Source organism: Hyperolius riggenbachi, chromosome 6 (assembly GCF_040937935.1).
Source record: "Hyperolius riggenbachi isolate aHypRig1 chromosome 6, aHypRig1.pri, whole genome shotgun sequence".
Classification (NCBI taxonomy): domain Eukaryota; kingdom Metazoa; phylum Chordata; class Amphibia; order Anura; family Hyperoliidae; genus Hyperolius; species Hyperolius riggenbachi.
Genome location: NC_090651.1, coordinates 385,034,891 through 385,041,147, shown reverse-complemented (window position 1 = coordinate 385,041,147; position 6,257 = coordinate 385,034,891). Strand labels below are relative to the sequence as shown.

Genomic DNA, 6,257 nt, shown 5'->3' with positions numbered 1-6,257 from the left:
GTTATTAGTCACAGATGAGGGGGAATTAGACAGGCTAAACTCTCTAAATACATACAGGGTGCATTTCTCTCTGTTTTCCGTCTTGTGCAAGAGTTCAGGTCCACTTTAAATATGATGTATTTGGGGACTGATGAACATATTTGTCAATTTCCCCAGAAACTTCATCGTCTCCATGAAATCCGCACTAATCACTGCGTAAATCAACTAAGAGTAATATTCCATTGGAATGTCACTTTCACCTGGAATTAAACTGCAACTCTGATTATTGCAACTCCTCCCACCTCTGCTAGGGGCGTGTCCCAGACCTGACTTCCTCTACAGAGAGACCTGGAGGTCTGCAGCATCACAGTAGTTTGGATACACAAGGAATTCCAGAGCTGCACAACCGCTGGTCACGCAACACCGCAATGATCCCGGCTGCAGGAGTGATGTCATCATCCGCATCCAGAGACATAACATCTAGATAGGCTTGAAGCTTACATTTTCCCTGAACTGGGGACAAAAAAAAATGACTGAAGCCCATGGCGAGCTAGACTACCTGTATCCTGCCCCTGCTGCTTGTCCTCCCCTCACCCAGATTTACATTCTGAAATTTATCACAGGTGGCAGCATATTTAGTCCAGACAGGTGATCTCTGCGGAATGTCTGTTTACTGAGAGTTCTGAAGCCAGTACAAAATATACTTGCATATCTAAAAAGCCTAGGCTAAGAATCACTGGCAGGGTGGGGCTACACACCAGTATACCGCAATATATAGATATAGGAAGTGTTTCTCATGATGAAACCAGGATAATAACTAAGTGGGTATCCTGAAAATTCTACTATATGTCACTACAGGGCCTCTTTAGGTCACCAGGATCCCCTCCATGTCACATGAAGCGTGACACCCCCATGTCTCAGGATAGTGACTTACTCCCAGTGGGACGGACCGTCTCGTTGCCATCCCAGCTAACAAAATGGCTGCCGCGCTGTGAATATGGCACAAAATCGACATTTTATAAAAACAACATAAAATCCTTGTGATTAAAATCTAGAAATGACAGCCGGCTACAGTAAGATTCACCCGGAAACACCACATCATAAAGTGCAAAGCAGTTCATAGTTTGTCATCTTTGGAGTTTTCACGTCTTTAATTCCCGTCACCAGTAGTAGAAAGCAGGAAGTGAGATGTGGGCGGGGATGTCTTGTCGGGTCTCCGCCCCTCGCTGAGCCCCTGAGGAGACACAAGAGAGAGTCACGAAACAGCCCCAGTAATGGGAGGGGGTCACAGACACGCAAAACGGCCCCAGCCATGAGGGGGTCACAGACACACCAAACGGCCCCAGCCATGAGGGGGTCACAGACACACCAAACGGCCCAGCCATGAGGGGGTCACAGACACACCAAACGGCCCCAGCCATGAGGGGGTCACAGACACACCAAACGGCCCCAGCCATGAGGGGGTCACAGACACACCAAACGGCCCCAGCCATGAGGGGGTCACAGACACATCAAACGGCCCCAGCCATGAGGGGGTCACAGACACACCAAACGGCCCCAGCCATGAGGGGGTCACAGACACACCAAACGGCCCAGCCATGAAGGGGTCACAGACACACCAAACGGCCCAGCCATGAAGGGGTCACAGACACACCAAACGGCCCCAGCCATGAAGGGGTCACAGACACACCAAACGGCCCAGCCATGAGGGGGTCACAGACACACCAAACGGCCCAGCCATGAAGGGGTCACAGACACACCAAACGGCCCCAGCCATGAGGGGGTCACAGACACACCAAACGGCCCCAGTGATGGGAGGGGGTCACAGACACACCAAACGGCCCCAGCCATGAGGGGGTCACAGACACACCAAACGGCCCCAGCCATGAGGGGGTCACAGACACACCAAACGGCCCCAGTGATGGGAGGGGGTCACAGACACACCAAACGGCCCCAGCCATGAGGGGGTCACAGACACACCAAACGGCCCCAGCCATGAGGGGGTCACAGACACACCAAACGGCCCCAGTGATGGGAGGGGGGTCACAGACACACCAAACATCCCCAGCCATGAGGGGGTCACAGACACACCAAACGGCCCCAGCCATGAGGGGGTCACAGACACACCAAACGGCCCCAGCCATGAGGGGGTCACAGACACACCAAACGGCCCCAGTGATGGGAGGGGGTCACAGACACACCAAACGGCCCCAGCCATGAGGGGGTCACAGACACACCAAACGGCCCCAGCCATGAGGGGGTCACAGACACACCAAACGGCCCCAGCCATGAGGGGGTCACAGACACACCAAACGGCCCCAGTGATGGGAGGGGGGTCACAGACACACCAAACATCCCCAGCCATGAGGGGGTCACAGACACACCAAACGGCCCCAGCCATGAGGGGGTCACAGACACACCAAACAGCCCCAGCGATGAGGGGTTCACAGACACACCAAACGGCCCCAGCCGTGAGGGGGTCACAGACACACCAAACGGCCCCAGCCATGAGGGGGTCACAGACACACCAAACGGCCCCAGCCATGAAGGGGTCACAGACACACCAAACGGCCCAGCCATGAGGGGGTCACAGACACACCAAACGGCCCAGCCATGAAGGGGTCACAGACACACCAAACGGCCCCAGCCATGAGGGGGTCACAGACACACCAAACGGCCCCAGCCATGAGGGGGTCACAGACACACCAAACGGCCCCAGCAATGAGGGGGTCACAGACACACCAAACGGCCCCAGCCATGAGGGGGTCACAGACACACCAAACGGCCCCAGCCATGAGGGGGTCACAGACACACCAAACGGCCCCAGCCATGAGGGGGTCACAGACACACCAAACGGCCCCAGCCATGAGGGGGTCACAGACACACCAAACGGCCCCAGCCATGAGGGGGTCACAGACACACCAAACGGCCCCAGCCATGAGGGGGTCACAGACACACCAAACGGCCCCAGCCATGAGGGGGTCACAGACACACCAAACGGCCCCAGCCATGAGGGGGTCACAGACACACCAAACGGCCCCAGCCATGAGGGGGTCACAGACACACCAAACGGCCCCAGCCATGAGGGGGTCACAGACACACCAAACGGCCCCAGCCATGAGGGGGTCACAGACACACCAAACGGCCCCAGCCATGAGGGGGTCACAGACACACCAAACGGCCGCAGCCATGAGGGGGTCACAGACACACCAAACGGCCCCAGCCATGAGGGGGTCACAGACACACCAAACGGCCCCAGCCATGAGGGGGTCACAGACACACCAAACGGCCCCAGCCATGAGGGGGTCACAGACACACCAAACGGCCCCAGCCATGAGGGGGTCACAGACACACCAAACGGCCCCAGCCATGAGGGGGTCACAGACACACCAAACGGCCCCAGCCATGAGGGGGTCACAGACACACCAAACGGCCCCAGCCATGAGGGGGTCACAGACACACCAAACGGCCCCAGCCATGAGGGGGTCACAGACACACCAAACGGCCCCAGCCATGAGGGGGTCACAGACACACCAAACGGCCCCAGCCATGAGGGGGTCACAGACACACCAAACGGCCCCAGCCATGAGGGGGTCACAGACACACCAAACATCCCCAGCCATGAGGGGGTCACAGACACACCAAACGGCCCCAGCCATGAGGGGGTCACAGACACACCAAACGGCTCCAGCCATGAGGGGGTCACAGACACACCAAACGGCCCAGCCATGAGGGGGTCACAGACACACCAAACGGCCCCAGCCATGAGGGGGTCACAGACACACCAAACGGCCCCAGCCATGAGGGGGTCACAGACACACCAAACGGCCCCAGCCATGAGGGGGTCACAGACACACCAAACGGCCCAGCCATGAGGGGGTCACAGACACACCAAACGGCCCCAGCCATGAGGGGGTCACAGACACACCAAACGGCCCCAGTGATGGGAGGGGGTCACAGACACACCAAACGGCCCCAGCAATGAGGGGGTCACAGACACACCAAACGGCCCCAGCCATGAGGGGGTCACAGACACACCAAACGGCCCCAGCCATGAGGGGGTCACAGACACACCAAACGGCCCCAGCCATGAGGGGGTCACAGACACACCAAACGGCCCCAGCCATGAGGGGGTCACAGACACACCAAACGGCCCCAGCCATGAGGGGGTCACAGACACATCAAACGGCCCCAGCCATGAGGGGGTCACAGACACACCAAACGGCCCCAGCCATGAGGGGGTCACAGACACACCAAACGGCCCCAGCCATGAGGGGGTCACAGACACACCAAACGGCCCCAGCCATTAGGGGGTCACAGACACACCAAACGGCCCCAGTGATGGGAGGGGGTCACAGACACACCAAACGGCCCCAGCCATGAGGGGGTCACAGACACACCAAACGGCCCCAGCCATGAGGGGGTCACAGACACACCAAACGGCCCCAGCCATGAGGGGGTCACAGACACACCAAACGGCCCCAGTGATGGGAGGGGGTCACAGACACACCAAACGGCCCCAGCCATGAGGGGGTCACAGACACACCAAACGGCCCCAGCCATGAGGGGGTCACAGACACACCAAACGGCCCCAGCCATGAGGGGGTCACAGACACACCAAACGGCCCCAGCCATGAGGGGGTCACAGACACACCAAACAGCCCCAGCCATGAGGGGGTCACAGACACACCATGTTGTTATACGACCCAGACTTAAAGAAACTCTGAAGACTATTTCAAATCTCGTTTTTACCTACTATTTATGTTAAGAATTATCAGTAGACCTAAAACGCTGCAGAACGAGGGGTTTAGACCCCCCCCCCCCAAATCCTCTGAGCAACTTTCAGGCAGCACTTCCTGTAAGAGGCAGAGCTCAGTACTGTAGCTCTGCCTCACTGTAGTCACTCTGCGCCAATCGCTGCCTCTCCCCGCCCCTCTCAGTCTTTCTTCACTAAGAGGGGCGGGGAGAGGCGGAGATCCACGGGCAGACTGACAACAGTGAAGCAGAGCTACAGGGCAAAGCTCTGCCTCCCCGGGCAGCAAAAACCACGACCAAGAAATTCGAGGATGTTTGCCCCGGGATTTGAGGGGTCTAAACCCCCCGTTTAGCCATGGAAATGCAGTGTTTTAGGTCTAGTGATACTTCTTAACATAAATAGAATGTAAAAACAAGATTTTAAATTGGCTTCAGAGTCTCTAAGACTTTTTACCGCCTAAAAACTGAGCAGGTTTAAAAGTCCAGTTGAAGGTGGCCAGACCGTTTCCGTGCTCCAATCGGGGTAAACACAGGTTTGTTTAAAGACGTCAGTGTTCACGAGTGTGTCCCAAAACTCTGTCGCTTCTTTCTTAGCTACACAGACAACTTCAGCAATCTACTACTTCATGTGTTTCTCTTTCCTATTCTCGCCTCTTTCCCTGCTTCCCAGCCCCTCCCCATCTTACCATAATACCCTCCCCCGCTTACCATACCCCCTCCCCCACTTAGCATAATACTGTCCCCTGCTTATCATAATCACCCCGCCTACCATAATCCCTCCCCCTGTTACCATATTACTTGTGTCCTCATTCCTTCCATCCCTTCCCATCATTGCTCTGTCTCCGCCCCTCTCCCTCTTCGTCACCTGCGCAGGGGATGGAGAACTACTCTATTTAAAAAGTGCAGCCATCCTCCCAAGAAGCTGTGCATCTGAATGGCTGCTCTATCACAGATGTCTTGTACAGATGTCAGTGGTGCACCGGCCCCGTCCTGCAACTCCCAGGGGAACTCGCTGCAAGTTACTCGTCGCCTACAGAGAGGGAAGGCCCTGGGTCCCACAGATCCCGGTCCGTGATCTGTCCGCTTGTTCCACCACCGGGCCCCGCTGACATTCAGCCATTTCTGGACCCCTAGGCCGGCTTCAGAAGTAGTTGCGGCAGGGTGTACTTCCAAGAGGTGCATCCAGACGCAAGCATGCGCACTACTGAGCCAGGAGGTGCAAGCGTGTGCAGTACAGAGCCAGGAGGTGCAAGCATACGCACTACAGAGCCAGGAGGTGCTAGCGTGCACAGTACAGAGCCAGGAGGTGCAAGCATACGCACTACAGAGCCAGGAGGTGCAAGCATACGCACTACAGAGCCAGGAGGTGCAAGCATACGCACTACAGAGCCAGGAGGTGCAAGCGTGCGCACTACAGAGCCAGGAGGTGCAAGCGTGCGCACTACAGAGCCAGGAGGTGCAAGCGTGCGCACTACAGAGCCAGGAGGTGCAAGCGTGCGCACTACAGAGCCAGGAGGTGCAAG

At 57.0% G+C, this 6,257-nt stretch overlaps 1 protein-coding gene across 2 annotated transcripts in view; it reads right to left on the bottom strand.

The window, feature by feature from the left end:
• Positions 1-975: 975 nt before the first annotated feature.
• Positions 976-6,257, bottom strand: part of LOC137521990 (basal cell adhesion molecule-like) — a 129,839-nt gene continuing 124,557 nt past the window's right edge. For both annotated transcript variants that reach the window (XM_068241978.1, XM_068241979.1), the window contains exon 8: positions 976-1,213. The gene's annotated coding sequence lies outside the window, so the exon portion shown is untranslated. The remainder of the gene's footprint in view (positions 1,214-6,257) is intronic.